A 14932-nucleotide genomic window follows, 5' to 3' on the forward strand; every position below is an offset into this window, starting at 1 on the left:
GTGTTCTTGCTTTGGTAATTTGCTTAGTTCTTAAATACAGGTAAAGGTAGTTACTTTTTTCTCATCTAGGACATGGTTATTTAAAAACTTCAAAGTTTCTTATTCCTATCTTGTTCAATGCAGGCCCATTATCTATGTCATATGTAATGCTCTAAATTTTCCTACATAGTGAATGCGACACATCTCATGTGGACAATGTTAATCCTTTAGGTTTAGAAAGCAAGGAACAAGTTAATGAGATATATTTTTTTCTTTTATAAACTTTGCCAGTTATCAAAAGCAAAATTAAAAAATGTATTTATCAGTTATAGTTAACAAAACACATAAGCTAGAAATGGACATCCTGAGTGAGAACCAATAATCCATTTAGATAAGTATTAGTAATACTGTTATAATTAGCTAGTTATTAATAATATAAAAGGAGCAAAGGGAAGGCCAGACATTATAGGGATGGCATTTGGGAAACTTCATCAGGAAGCCTCAATTTCACACTTTCTAGGTCACTGCAGGGGTGGGTGTGTTGGGGGAGAAGGGGTCTAATTAAGGGAAGACAGAGGCATGCCCGTAAAGTTGGGATGACATTGGGAAGATACTTGCCTGACAGTCACACCTGGGGACAGAGATGATTGTCAAGAATGGACATGGTCACTGCAAACAGACAAAGATTTGGGAATACATAATCCCTTAAACAAATGAGTTCACTCTCTTGGGCTCTTGTAGCTCTTGTGCTCTTGGCTCATGGGGCTCTATTGTTCTGCTGCTGCCTGTGTTTTCTCTATAGCCGTGTGGCCCTGTGGGTCCCTCATACTATATAATGGACTAAGGGGCTGCAGTGGCAGAACACAAGCTAAGCTAGCCTGATGGTGGACTGGACCCAACCCAACATGGAAAGGAAACTCTGGACCCTGGCTCTGATTTTAGCTCTACTGAAGCCGCAGCTCACTTCTTCTATGACTGCACTAAGGGAAATAGAACTTTGGAAACCCAGGGATATAATTCCACAGGAATAAAACTTTTACTATATCATATCCTCCTGTGGGGGCCTCCAGAAATGCTTATTCCAGTGGTACTCCAAAAACCCCACTTTTATTAGCAAATGAGGGGAAAGAGGCCTTATCCCACCCTGTAACGTTATGTGCAGCAAATGCCTTGGGAGACAAGTCTTGGGAGGACAGAGTTTTGTTTTTAATATGAATTTTAAAGGTTAACTATATCTAGTTAGTCCTAGTAGAAATTCATGATTTTATTATTCATAAATATAACCAACCATTTAAAAATAAAATTCATTTTTATTTCCTGTTTCATCATATTTCTGGATAAAGAACTTTAAAACTTGATCACCTGCTTTATTAACTAATGCTTTACTTTAATTGTTAAAACCCTACATATTTTGGATTTAGTCTATCTTTTTCTAAATAATATAAAATTACCATGAAATATTTTGTTTGTTCTGAAAGGGCAATGAAGTTTTATTATGTGGGTTATATTTATAAATGAAAGAAGAAGCGAAGGAAGAGGAGGAGAAGGAGGAGGAGGAGGAGGAAGAGGAAGAGGAGGAGGAGGAGGAGGGGAGGAGGAGGAGGAGGGGGAGGAGAAGAAGAAGGAGAAAAAGAAGAGAAAAAGAAGAGGAGAAGAAGGAGAAGAAAGTTTTAAATTATTATGAAACTAAGCAGATTCAGGACATTATCTGTAATACCTAGAGCAGATTAAGCAATTTTCTTCAGTAATACCTGGCTTTCTGTCCTGTGTACAAATGGGTTTGTTCTTGAAGCAAGGCCAATTGAAATCTTAAAATTGACAGATTCATCTTTTTTCTCTACTTCAGTTCCTTCCACATCTAAGTTCCAGTGATGTGTCCAGCACTATGAGAGGTCCCAGGATACAGCAGTGATCAATACATGATTTCTAACTTCAAGGCTCTAAAGAACTCGCTATCTGTGTTGGAAAAAAAGAAACTTATATAGCCATTAATGTGATAAATATGATACTAATATAAACAGAGCTAATTATGAGCACAGAGGAGGAAATGTTGCATTTTAGGAAGACATTATAGAGCCTTAAAATGATGAGAAGGTATTCACCTTGGTAGTTCAGCTCATTCACTTAACCATTCAACAAGTAATGTTGAGCCCCTCCTTTTGTGATGGCTTCTAAATTTGGTATTGGGCTTGCAATGGAGATCAAAGACCAGCATCATCCTTTTCTCGCAGGGACATATCGTGAAATTTCATTGATTAAATGTTGTAGAATTGCGCACCTGAGACCTATATAATATTGTTAACCAGTGTCACTCCAATAAATTCAATATAAAGGAGAAAGAACAAACATAATACCTAAAAATAGATAGAAGTTTGTGCTGCTTCATAAGTTATGAAATAGGTATACATGTTGCTTCTACTCCTATAATAGGTCAAATTTCAACTTGTTTCTAGCTTTTTGTTACCTTCTATTTTTCTTAATTCATACTTACTTTTTATACTATGAAGAATTCTTGACATCGCTGTTCCCTATCACTCCGACCCCTCACTAAAACTTAAACTGATCACTTTAAAAATATATATTTTATTGATTTTTTACAGAGAGGAAGAAAGAGGGATAGAGTTAGAAACATTGATGAGAGAGAATCATCAATCAGCTGCCTCTTGCACACCCCCTACAGGGGATGTGCCTGCAACCAAGGTACATGCTTTTGACCAGAATCGAACCTGGGACCCTTGAGTCCGCAGGCTGACGCTCTACCCACTGAGCCAAACCAGTTTCGGCTTAACTGGTCATTTTTATGTGGCTGCATTATTTGTCTGTGACTTGTACCTTTGTATATCCACACTCAGTTTTACATACTTTTGGCTTCTGCTTTTCATGCCTTGACTGAGCCCATCAATCACACATAGTGACCTCCTGGGTCTTCTGAGCCTCGGCACAGGAGCCATGCCAGCTGAGACATGCAAGTGCGTGATTAGATTGTCACTGATGTTTGACATTGTACAGTCTATGTTTAATAACCTTAGGCAAGCAGTTGTTCCCTTCCAAAATGTCAAATATATTTACATATGTTAAGCTTATCAAAAATTATCACCTTAATGCCGCTTCATTTCCCCTTTGCAAATGAAAGCTAGCCAACTGTATCTTCTCAGGAGTCAGCATGCAGAAATCAAATTTTTATTAAGGTAGGAGTCAGAGAGGATTCCTGAGCCTTGACTCTATCACTTACCTGATAACTTAATGTCCTTATTGGTAAAATTAAAAAAAAAATGCTAGTAATTATTACACCTACTTTTTAGAAGATTGAGATAAAATTAAATCATATATATTGTCATGGAGTTATGGTCATATATATATATTGTCATGGAGAGATGGTTGTCATGGAGTTATGGTCATATATATTGTCATGGAGAGATAGTTGCTTAAGCAACCATCTGACCAGCTCACTGGCCCACTGGCCAGCCAGCCAATAGGCTATGATGTGCATTGACCACCAGGGAGAGGAAACTACAGGCATTGGAAACATGGAACGGACTGATGAATCTCAGAGGGAAGGGAAGTGGGAGGAGGGTGGGAAGAGATTAACCAAAGATCTTACATGCATATTAGAGGACTGTGGGGCCCCTTGGCCTGGCCTGTGGGGATAGAGTGAAACTGGCTCTCTAACATCCCCCGAGGGGTCCCGGATTGAAAAAGGCATCGGCCAGGCTAAGGGACCCCACTGATGCATGAATCCATGCACTGGGCCTGTAGTAATTAATCACTATCTGTAAGCTGAAAGTAATTTTATTATTGTAGGGGGTTTAAGAGATTTGGGGTCAGATCAAGGGATAAGATGTATGACCGGGAGGTGACAGGAACCTATACTGGCTGGATTGGGTTATGCTTTGACAGGTTTGCATGTGGGGAAATCTCTCAGAGTAGGAGTCTGTCCAGAGGCTATTGAGGGGTTCACATGTTTAGGGCATCTGGGGATGTTGTTCAGCAGAAAGTATTTGAGTCAGAAAGCTCTGAAAAACAGTCGAAAGTTTGGAGTCTTTTAATCGTATATTTACCTTATCTCAGCTGGCAGGCATTAGGTGAGGTTTCTGGGGGTTTACAAAGCAGGCAATTTCTATTTTGACTAAAAATCTGCTTGTTTGAGTATTTTTAAAAGAACTGAATGCCTAAAAGTTTGAGTTTGACAGTGGAGGAATTTTGAACTAACAGGTCTCAGCCTGCAATAAAGAATAACCAATTTTGGCTTAAGGACCAAAACACAGAGGCCATCTTTTGGCTCACTTATATAACAATTAGTGGCCTAGTGCCCCAAATTTGTGTACATTAAAAGAGAATTAGAGCAAATATTTTAATATTTCTATTTGCCCTTTCTCTATAATAGAAGTGTCAGAGCTGAAAGAAAATTAGTAAAATGTATATTAAAATCTCCCTCCTGTCAGAGTCTGGGGCGTACTGCAGGACCCAGAGTCAAGTCCCTGCCCACCCACACATGCCTGGAAATTGCACGAGACTCAGACCTGGCTGGACCCTGCCCCCTCAAATCCCGCTTGGTAGGGGATGCGGCCTCAGGTCCCCCATCAAGCTCTGCCATGTGGAGATCCCAGGATGCAGTCTCAGGTCCCCTGTTAAGGCCCACAGGGCAAGGGGCAAAGCCTCCTGCGGATCACACGTAATGACCATTTGCATATTAGCCTTTTATTATTAAGAATAGAGGCCCATTGCACAAAGAGATTCATGCAATAGGCCTTCCTTCCCTTGGCTTCCAGCACCAGTTTTCCTCCTGCACCCAGAACCCAGGCCTTCGCTCTGGCCGGAGTCTGCCACCTTTGCTCATCTGGTATAACTGAGTCTTGCATGGTTAGAGACAGGTAGATGAGACATCTAGCTCAGATATCTGATGAAGCTTAGTTCTGACTGTAAACTTATCCCATGCCTGGGTTCTTCACTATATGCCATGTCCTGGAATGAAACATTTAAGAAGGCTTCTTCATGAACATGTCTGGTCTGTGTCCATCTGTCTGTCTGTCTCCCTCCCTGTAATTATTTTGGGATCCTCACAAAATGGTGGCTTCAAGGCGGTAGGGCTTCTTAGGAGGCGTCTGTCTTCCCCCAGAGCAAGAATTTCAAGAGATCTTGGTATAAATTATAGGGCTTCTTATGGTCTAACCTTGGAAATAGAAACAATTATACTTCCTCTCATAGGTCAAAAGTAAGTTGCAGTGTCAGCCCATCCTTAGGTAAACTAAGCATATAAAGGACTGAATACTGGAAATTATGGTTCATTGAGGGGCAACATTTGGAGACTACTGCCACAATGATAATTTTCATGTTATAATTAACATGTTTTCTTAAATTTAATGTCAACAACTTAATAATTTGTTTTCCCCTTTTAAATAGTATATGATTTTCTAGCTCTAATAATGTACATGACAAACTATTTAATTTAATTTTTACTAAGATATCATTTATCATGAATTGAATTAAAATTTTACTTTGATCTTGAATTGAATCAGATAGCTCTATACCCACAGAATAAATGTTGAGAAAATATCTGAATATTTAAGTAACTAAGTACTTTAATTAAGACTTGTTTTTCTTAATTTTAAGTTCAATATTTTGTAATGAGTACAATTGCCTTCAAAGAATAGGTAATATGTAAAAATAACCAGAATATCCCAAAGGGATTTCTATTTGCAATGAGAATTGTATTGCTTGCTGAATAAACATAAAATGGGATTGGAGAAATCATTAAGAATTCCTTAGAATAGAAATTATTTGGAATTGAGAATTGATTGTTTCTATTGTGTTTGCTATTATTAATTTATTTTATATCTATTTTTAATTATTTTATCCATGGGTTTTATTTCCATGATTTTATTAAATGTAAAATTATTAGATTGGAAAATATTAACATCACAATTTATTAGAGTTGCTGAAAATTTTCTTTCACCTTGATATGTAAGGACATGCTTACCACAGACATATAAAAAAGATAACCAAGTGAACTAGAATGAATAAGAAGTAAATTTAAATGAGTTCTAGAAAAATGAAATGAGAAATTTTGTGACTATTTGTTATGTTTAAATAAGCAAACTCAAATCTGGCTTCTAGATATTTACATATTAATTTACCATGTGTTAATTTAGTACCACAAAAATACCCTAGGTCATTTTAAAGACACAGTACAAAAAAATACAAAAAAAACCCACAATACAATAAAAATAAAACAGGATATACAATAAGTAGTGCTCTGGCACACATAAACAGATTTGGCATGACATTTAGTAGAATTTAGTTAAGAATTAACTATATGTTGCAGAACCATCAATAATATTGTCTTAAGAACTATTCCCTTGCTAATTTGGGCAAGCAAACTGAGACTAATCTGCAGAAGAAGCAGAATTTAATGCTAACTCTCAGAATAATGGGAGCAACCAAGGAAGACCCCATGTTCATATTAATTTGCCTGGAGATATACAACTGGCATTAGAATTTGAAAATGCAACTTACTATATGAATCTACTTATGTAATCCTGACTTGGATATTTACCAGGATTGCCCAAAAGTGCATGTGTGTGTGTATGTGTGCACATGTACATATGTGTATGTATTTATGTGCACGTGTGATCACAAAAATATCAGCAAAAATAGTAAAAGAGATAGAATTAAATTACATGTAAAGAAGCTGTAATATGGGAGAAACTTAGAAAGAAAGATTTAGATTTGAGTTTATGCTCTACAACTTGCTGACAAGGGTTCTTAGATATACTATATAATTTCTTCAAGTTTTGTTTCTTTATCTCTAAAATGAGGATAATCAATTAGAGAGTTTTGATGAGTATTCAGTAAATAAGGAAAGAGCCTTTTTTTTTTTTTTTTTTTTTTTAACTCTAAAGCCCCAATAAAATTTTCTGATACAGAATTCAATTTAAACTTCCATCTGCCATATATAGAACAGTGGTGATATTTATAGTTGCTAAGAAACTGAGTTTGCATTAACATGTTAACACAAAAAACATCAGTGTATCAGCCAATTTCCTTCTGTTACTGAGGGTTTATAATACTGGTTTCTACCAGAAGAATACCTAGTAGAAAAGCTGAGGGAAATGCCTTTATTTTCTAAATGTATTTAGCTGTTATCTTAATAAAGTTGTTATTGCATTGGGTTATTTGCTTTGATTCAGGTTGCTGGGAGTTTCCATTATGAAAATTTAGTTCCTACACAAAATACTTTGTATGGCAGTTGCTTTTCTAATTTAAAAGTTTATCTCATTTTAATACCCCTTCCCAAGCTTCAGGTTTTTTTTTCTTTTAATAACTTTACTCATTTGCAGTTTGTTACTTAAACCAACAGCTGGGATTAGAATGCCAAATAAGAATGACTCAGGTGTTCTTTTGATCTGGACAAGAGGTATACCACCCAATTTCTCTAGAGATCTGCTAAATTTATTAAAGTACAACTTATGAAGTTACTTGGCTAATATGTCCGCAAAAACACAAATAAATTAATATTGAACTCAAAGTCTGGAATTTCTTTTTCCCAGAGACAAAAGAGAAATAAAAATCATGATGCAATTTGTTCTTCCCAAGAGCAAGGAAATACATTACTTTGTAAATCTGTTTCCAATGAAACTTTAATTGCTTTATTTTCTTATTGATTATGGATTAGTAAAAAATTATCTGCACACACTTCTAGACAAAGGAATGTAAAATGAGTAGGAATTAGAATTTTTGGATAGAACTTTAACAATTTGATGTTTTTTAGACTTATTTTAAACTTCACAGCCATCTCCTCTAGTGAAAGTATTGGAATTATGGAAACAAAGATGCTGCTTGCACTTTAATATAACACGGAGGATCTTATTACAAAATGCTGACTGTAGTCTGGAATTAGGGACCAATATTCTGCCTTTTAACTAGCTCCCAGTGGGTGGGTGCTAAAGCCTGCAGATCCATGAGCCACATGTGAGAAGCCAGGATGCAGTCGGTTCTAAACTTAGCTGAACATTGGACCCAACAGGGAACTTTTAAAAATGCTGATGCCTGATCTCTCCCTGCCCCCACTTGGGATTCTGATTTAATTGATGTGGATGATTCCTGGGTATTAGGATATTAAAAGCTCCTCAGGATATTCAAAATTGGAGCAAAGTTTGAGGACAACTGCTCTTAATAAAAAGTGTGTGTGTGTGTGTGTGTGTGTGTGTGTGTGTACGCTACATGCTGGCACATTGGATGGATTAGGTATTATAGATCATTTTTATCATCTTCCTGGTATTTCTCTTGTACAGAATGATAAAATTTTGAAATCATACTCTGATTAAAACTATTGTTTGGTAACCTTTTATTGAATGTAATATAATATATGCCCAGCCATCGTGGCTCAGTGGTTGAGCATCAACCTATGAACCAGGAGATCATAGTTCAATTTCTGGTCAGGGCACATATTCCGGTTGTGAGCTCAATCCCCAGTGTGGAGTGTGCAGGAGACAATGAATGATTCTCTCTTACCATTGATGTTTCTATCTCTCCCTCTTCCTCTCTGAAATCAATAAAAATATATTTAAAATTATATATTTAATATAAATGCATCTAAAAAAGATTGTGAGTGAAAATTTGTGTCCTGAATTTAATTTTATTTAATAACCTGAGGCCCCTTGCAGAAAGATTTGTGCAATAGTCCTTCCTTCCCCAGGCTGCCGGCACCTGTTTTCCTCTGGCACCTGGAACCTGGGCTGCAGCAGAGCCAAGCCTTCAACCTTCAGGAAGAGCCTTCAATCTTCAGTCTTCACTCAGGTGGAGCCTTTAGTCTGCACTCCATGTCTGTATATGCAAATTAACCTGCCATTTTGTTGAGTTAATTTGCATACTCACTACTGATTGGCTGGTGGGTGCTAAAGGTCAATTTGCACCTTTCTCTTTTATTAGTGTAGATACACCATTGATGAACAAGCACAGAATAGCACCATTGTTTTTAATGATTGTGAAATATAAATATTTCATGATCATACTAATCTTATAATATTAGGCATTTAGGAGAGTGTTTTCTTTTAATTCTAAAATGAATAGGATGGTGAATATTATTCATTATATATTTTTGCACTTTTCTTATTGCCAAGAACAATAGAGTACCAAAGTTAGATAGTAGTAATCCAGCCTAGTGGGCAGGCGTATTTAAATCACTGATATTGGCTGAAACTGGTTTGACTCAGTAGATAGAGTGTTGGTCTGCGGACTGAAGGGTTCCAGGTTCAATTCCAATAAGAGCGTGTACCATGACTGCAGGCACACCCCCAGTAGGGGGTGTGCAAGAGTCAGCTGATCAATGATTCTCTGTCATCTATGTTTCTAACTCTCTATCCCTCTCTCTTCCTCTCTGTAAAAAATCAATAAAATATAAATCACTGATACTGTTTCAAATTTCCTGTGCATGGAGACAATAAAAGCAAACTGTCCTCTGGTCAGCTTTATTATTATTGTAAATTCTCAGCACACAATCCACCTCTTTATTGCCTGCAATCTGGACATACTGTTCCCACTATTCTGGCTTTGGAATAAATCCTAAGGCATTGCCTTATAAAAAATTTTCAAAATTACTGTGTGGAAATATATAAACTTTCCTAGGAATATATATATATATATATATTCCTATCTACAATAATAAAAGAGAAACATGCAAATTGACCGTACCTCCGCTACACCCACATGCCATGCCAACCAGCCAATCAGGAGCAAGTATACAAATTATCCCAACAAATATGGTGGTGGCCATGGAGCTGGAGAGAGCAGGAGGCTTGGATTGCCCTGAAGATGAAGGAAGCTAAGCTTTCTGCCCACCCTGGCCTGACCTGGACTCCACTCAAGGCTACAAATTTCAATTATAGTAGGCCTCCACTTGGGTTGCCGGGGGGTGTGGCTGGCCTGCAAACCACCATGGGCCCCTCGCCCAGGCCACCCCATGCCCCAAGGGAACCCCCACCTGGTAAGAGACACCCTTAACATTAAAACAGCCAGTCCCCACCCATGTGCCAGGACTCTATACTAATAAAAGAGTAATATGAAAATTGACTATCAATCTAACACACAAGATAGCTACCCCCATGTGGTCAAAGATGGCCACCACAAGATGGCCAGCAGGGGAGGGCAGTTGGGGGGGACCCAGGCCTACAGGGGGAGAAATTGGGGGAATCAGGCCTACAGGGAAGTGCAGTTAGGGGTGACCATGTCTGCAGGGGAGGGCAGTTAGGGGTGACCAAGTTGTCAGGGGAGGGCAGTTAGGCATGCGCTCTGATTGGGAATCCAGCCCTGACTTCGTAGCTCATAGGTCCATACTCAACCAATGAGCCATGCCAGTTGGTCAGAGGTGATTATTTTTTAAGTACAGAAGTTAAAATTTTTTATGCAATTTGACCCATCAATGTTTCCTTATTGTTTCTTCTGGAGGTGTGGAGTCATCTTCTATACCAAGTATATATAATTAACCAACTGAGGTTTTTATCCAGAACTCTCAAGGTTTATGTTTTCCTTTAGCTATTTAATTCATCTGAAATAATTTTGTTGGTTGGCATTTTATAGAGAAGTAATTTATAATTTTCTTTCCAAATGTTTACTTGACAAAATAACTATTTATTGTTTATTTCATTACCCAATTATTCGATATCATACTTTACTATTACTTAATTCATTGAAAATACTTATATTGTTTCTGAATCTATTTTTCTCTTTGTTCATCAATTGTTTGTGACAATAAGTTTCAATTGTTTTAGCTTTAGAGTACTGTTTAATAGTTAACAATAAAACTCCTCATTTGCAGATAACATCAGTTTTCTAATTATTTTTTAAAGGATAATTTTTTTTAGTTCATCCAGTATTGTTTTGTGATTTTTATCACTATATTTATAAATTAATATATATGGGTATTGGCAATTGTATATATAGCCATCCAAGAATATTTTATGCATATTAACTTATTTAATTTTTTTTGATATTCAGTAAAATCAGCTATATTTATCTTTTTAAAATTTATATTTATATTTTCTTAATAATATATGTAAAATTGTATATATGAGTGAATTTGACATTATTTTGTGTCTGAGAGAGAGCGGGGAGAGAAAGAGGGAGAAAGAAAGAGAGAGAGAGGTCTTTACCTGGTCTGTGCTAGCCTTCTTAAAAAAAAAAAAAGAGGAACATTCCTTTTGTTTTGTTTTGTTTTCCGTTTCTCTGAAGCTATTCTAATATCTAGTATCAAATTCTTTACAAGTCATTGAATAATATAAATTAAGTTATTTTAAGAACAAATAGGGGCATGCTATATTGATAAGGAAATTGAGGTCCAGAGAAACTGTCTTGCTTAAAAATAATAGCTTTACTAAGTATCAAATGATCAAAATAGAATAGAAATAAAATTAAAGTCAATGGGCTGAACCATACTAACTTCAACTAACTTGTAATTAGTTATGGACATAAAATGAACATAAATGAAAAATTCAGGTAAAAACTCAAGATAGCTCATGGTGGAAGATATACAGATATAATAGGAATTAATAGTCATTGAACTTATATATCACTGTATTAGTTAGCATTTACTAAATTAATGTGTTTGTTCATTATAATAAGAAGCAGAATCATGAGAATGTGCTTATTTTTTTTGTGAAGGAGAGCCTAAGTTGATTTTTATAAAGCAAGGAGCAGAACAGAAGTAATAGCCCAGTTAAATGCACTATATTTTATTCAGTGATGCTTGGGAATACAAATAGAATCCTGAAAGTGAACACTGGAAATTCTTCCAGCTCAGCAATCTGTGAACAAAAGCCTTGAAACAAGTGTTCAATAACTTTGTATTAAAGCAAGATAATTTCACTTAATGCTTGGCATATTTTGTCTAGTCTTTATTGCTCTGTGCACACTCAGATACACATAGATCATTGCCATCACTACCACCTCACAAGGCACACAAATTCAGGAACATTCACCTTCAAATTTTTGTATCCTGCTTTGCATTACTATACACTCGTTTTTTCTTGCTTTTGAATCTTTATACTTTATTTTATATTTTTTATTTACTTTTTACTCTATCATATATAGATATGTTGTTAAGAAGTACTATGTTTTTACTTTTATATTTGCTAATCATTTGGAAGACATTAATTTTATATTTTTAGCACTTGTAATCATTACATTCAAGTTTAAAATATTTTTTTATCCTAAAATAATGACATAAGGAGAAAGCCTACATGTGCCAAGGTACACTTTATTTCTTTTTCTCCACCAAAATCAACAAGGAAAGTGGGGAAAAAATGAAACATCTGCTTTTAGGAATTAGTCCAAGGCAAAATAAGGCTGTGATCCCTGAGCAAAGGGTAACAAATGAGGTGAGTCCTATAATCTTCTCAGGAAAGGACTGCTTAGGAGAACCTAGCATCTAAGTTGGGTTGAGGGAATGGATAGGATATCAAGGTCTGGGGAGGTCATGGGGGGGTGGGGGTAAAATTTGTGGGGCAGAATACTCGAAAGGGGGGAAGTACACAGGGAAAGAGCTTTAAAATCAGTACAGGGTTCTTTTTTGTATTTTGGGCTGTGTACCAATCTCTGCATGAAAAAGGGTGAAACTCAATGCATCTGGAGAAAAATTGATGAGAATGGAACAATTACTAGGGAATTGTAAGGTGAAAAATTTCCTGAGCTCACTCAGGGCTATTTGCTTGAGTTTCTGTGAGTCAGAGGGTAAACATGGCATTGAAAACATGGAAAATGCAATACAGATTCCAGAAGTATCATCTTTTAGTAGTGGTGCTAAAATAGCTCTGTAGAAAAGGCTAATTTGGACTCACTTTTTAAAAATTAAAAATGAAGATTTTAAAGGATTGAACTGATTAATAATTAATGTAATTGCTTGCCAGAACAAATTCCAATACTCAGTAAAAAAATAGTAATAAATGTTTCTGATTCATTAAAGAATTATTAATATGTGAAGAAGCAGAAAATTGTGATCCATAATGAGGAGGAAAATCAATCAATAGAAACAGAAGTGATAGAGATAATAGAATGAACAGACAAAAACATTAAATAAGCTAATAAATTGTATTCAAATGCTCATAATTTATTGTGAAAATATTAGTAGAAAAATATTAATAAAAAGGAAAATCTAAAAATAAAAAAAAATTCTGAAATAAATTTTTTTACTGGATTGGTTTACAAGCTGACTAAACATTGCAGGATAAAATGTAAAAATAATGTAAGAATAAAATATCAGCCCAGCCCATATATCTCAGCATTTGAGCATAGACCTATGAACCAGGAGGTCATGGTTTGATTCTCAGTCAGGGCTTGAGTTTTGGGGTTCATCCTAGTAAGTGGCATGTAGAGACAGCCAATCACTGATTTTTCTCTCATCATTGATATTGCTATCTCTCTCTACCTTTTCCTTCCTCTCTGAAATCAATAAAAAATATATTTTTAAAAAATGTCAATAAACTTGAATAAATAGCAACAGACTTATACGGAGTAAAGCTCAAAGAAAAGTGCTCTGTGATCTGTAGCAGTATATCAACCACTTTAACATATAAATAATTGCAGTCTCAGGAGAAGAAAGACAGAAAAAAATTGGAAAATAATGGCATAGATTTATTCCAATTTTGAGAAAATTAGAAGCCCACAGATTCAGGGAGTTTAAAGGACCTGAAACAGCATGAATACAAGGAAGACTACAATTTCTTGAAAACCTCTGAAAAATAGAAAAACTAAAATGAGCCACATTATTCCCACACAGATACAAGGATAATTGCCATAGACTTCTCCATAGAAATGGAAAGCCAGTTACGATAGAGTAATGACTTTAGAAGGTTGAATGATAGGCAAGGAAAATCTGTCAATACGACATTCTATACTAGCAAAATTATTTTTTCAAGAATTAAGGTCAAACTATGAAAGAAGGTAAATGATTTTAGATCTAAGCCAACAAATGAAAAGTATTAAAAATGACAAATATGTGGATAATTATTTCTAAAAATGTCTCATTTAATTTTGGTCAAAAATTAGAAAGCAAAGACCAAGTTGATAGAATTAAATCAATCATCTCAATAATTACATTAAATATAAATGGTCTGAATATTCCAATTAAAAGTAGATGATCAGATTGGATCAAAAAAGAAAAATTATATACTTTCTACAAAAACAAAATACAAGACAGATAGCTGAAAACCAGAGGAGAAAATATACTCCATAGGATTACTAAACTTAAAACTGGCATGGCTTTGTTAATATTGGATAAAGTAAATGAGAGAAAAATAAATATTTCCAGGAATAAAGATAGACATTTCATCATAATAAAATGGTTGGTCAATTTTCAGGAAGACATAACAGACTAAAATATATATGAATCTCATAGAAAATGCTTTAAAGTACATTAAGCAAAGATTTACCCAGCTGAAAAGGGGAAATAGACAAGTTCCCAATTCTAACTGAAAATTTCAACACTTCTTACAAGAGAAGAGATAAAAAAAAACAAATAGAAATACAAAATAGCAGTATATTATTGTACTTGATTTAATTCATATTTATTCAGCATTTCTACCCAACAACTGCAGAATATACAGGAAAAGAGCAAATTAAATCCAAAGCAAATAAAAGCAAATAAATAATGAAGATAAAGTAATAAATAGATCATGAGTCGCTTAACAAAAATAGTACAGAAATGCCTATTCATTGAAGACATCTGAGGCTGAAAATTCACTAGTAACTTATAGAGGCCAAATATCTTAAGCAAATCCTTTCAGGCAATATCTAGATTATTTTTATTTTTCAATCTCTCACAACATCTGCAATAGTTCTGTGAATGTAGTGGCTGCTTAATAATGTCTGTTAAATTGAATCATATTATGTCATTATGCATGTTTTACTAATACCATCTCTGAATGCATCAATTTTGGAAATGCATCCACTATGGAACTTCTGC

The 14932-nt window shown here is 35.3% G+C and overlaps 1 long non-coding RNA gene across 1 annotated transcript; it reads right to left on the reverse strand.

The window, feature by feature from the left end:
* Positions 1 to 2640: 2640 nt before the first annotated feature.
* LOC118729269 lies at positions 2641 to 14305 on the reverse strand. Its single transcript, XR_004991177.2, has 3 exons — positions 14293 to 14305; positions 3122 to 3126; positions 2641 to 2785 (listed from the first exon to the last, which is right to left on the reverse strand). It is a non-coding gene; the product is annotated as an uncharacterized LOC118729269 (long non-coding RNA).
* Between the last annotated feature and the right edge of the window lie 627 nt (positions 14306 to 14932).

This window comes from Pipistrellus kuhlii, unplaced genomic scaffold, assembly GCF_014108245.1.
Source record: "Pipistrellus kuhlii isolate mPipKuh1 unplaced genomic scaffold, mPipKuh1.p scaffold_m20_p_3, whole genome shotgun sequence".
Taxonomy (NCBI): domain Eukaryota; kingdom Metazoa; phylum Chordata; class Mammalia; order Chiroptera; family Vespertilionidae; genus Pipistrellus; species Pipistrellus kuhlii.